Below are 1,384 nucleotides of genomic sequence, written 5' to 3' on the forward strand. Positions count from 1 at the left end.
CCTAGATTTAGAGCTATTAAACCTAACGAACCTAAGGACATCACACACATCCATGCCCGAGGCAGGATTCGAACCTGCGACCGTAGCAGCAGCGCGGTTCTGGGCTGAAGCGCCTAGAACCTCTCGGTCACAATGGCCGGCTCAAAATTTGGTAATACATCACAACGTCGCGAGGACTCATACAACAACAGAAAAATAAGTGTCTCTTGTATTACGTAGACCAAATAACATTACAACCTGTGTGAATGTAGGCTTTTCCGGCATATACTACCGATGAAAAGCTCTCGGATTTGCAGACGTGCTGCAGCGTATTCGACGAAAGATAATGAGTTTGACATTCGGAGAAATTTTATATTTACGATGCCGCCCGGTTAGAAACATGTCGGTTGCGTCAACACGATCACACTAAATACTTTTCTGATGCCCAATCTCCTCTTTGATTTCCTGTTATCTTCGCTGCTCTGACAAAACAAAGGACTTGCGTGTGCGACTCGAGATTTTTCCCATTTTCTTGGTTCAAGAGAGTGCCTTGCTCCTCACAGACCAGCTACAGCGTTTACGTCTGATGGACGTACACTGTTCTTCAAAACTTAAGACCAAGCTATAAACAGTAAGATAACATAGGTTTATTAACTACTCGGTGGAAATGAAGAGAAGTGCGGGAGCTTGATTCCAGAGGTCTCCCAGTTGTGCAAAAAACCTGATGGCAGATGTCAGAGTGACTATGGCACCAAATGAGGCCGGTCTCAGAAAACGAGACGATAGAAGCAACGGGAAAAGACAGTGTATGAATCAGCGAGCAAATACGGTTCTCTGTGGTGGTTCTCTTCATAACAACATGGCCCGGAGACACATCCGGATGATTTCATACGAGGACGAATCATCAGGAAACTGAAAGAAAGACAAAATCTGCCGAGGTTATCCAAGGAGTTAAATATTGCTCACAGAACTGTGAACTTAGGGAGCATCATGCACCACAGACACTCTGTGCGAAGGAGAGAAACTGGTTGACATGACCAACTACGGTAGCAGATGACGATCAAATTATGTAATTCACACATCAAAAGTTTTGCATCACTTCAGTTCCGAGAGTTCAGGAACCTTTACAGAAAATTAGAATAGAGATCAACATAAATATCATTTCCGCCCTTTTTATTGTTCATGAAAACCACACATTGCATGTTGTACCATCATACAGCGAGACCTTCAGAGGTGGTGTTCCAGATTGCTGCACACACCGGTACCTCTAACACCGAGTAGCACGTCATCTTGCATTGATGCATGCCTATATTCGTTGTGGCAGGGCATATTCGTTGTGGGCAAGGCACTGTTGGTTCCGATTGTCCCACTCTTCAACGGCGATTCGGCGTAGATCCCTCAATGG

Source organism: Schistocerca gregaria, chromosome 8 (assembly GCF_023897955.1).
Source record: "Schistocerca gregaria isolate iqSchGreg1 chromosome 8, iqSchGreg1.2, whole genome shotgun sequence".
NCBI classification, from domain to species: domain Eukaryota; kingdom Metazoa; phylum Arthropoda; class Insecta; order Orthoptera; family Acrididae; genus Schistocerca; species Schistocerca gregaria.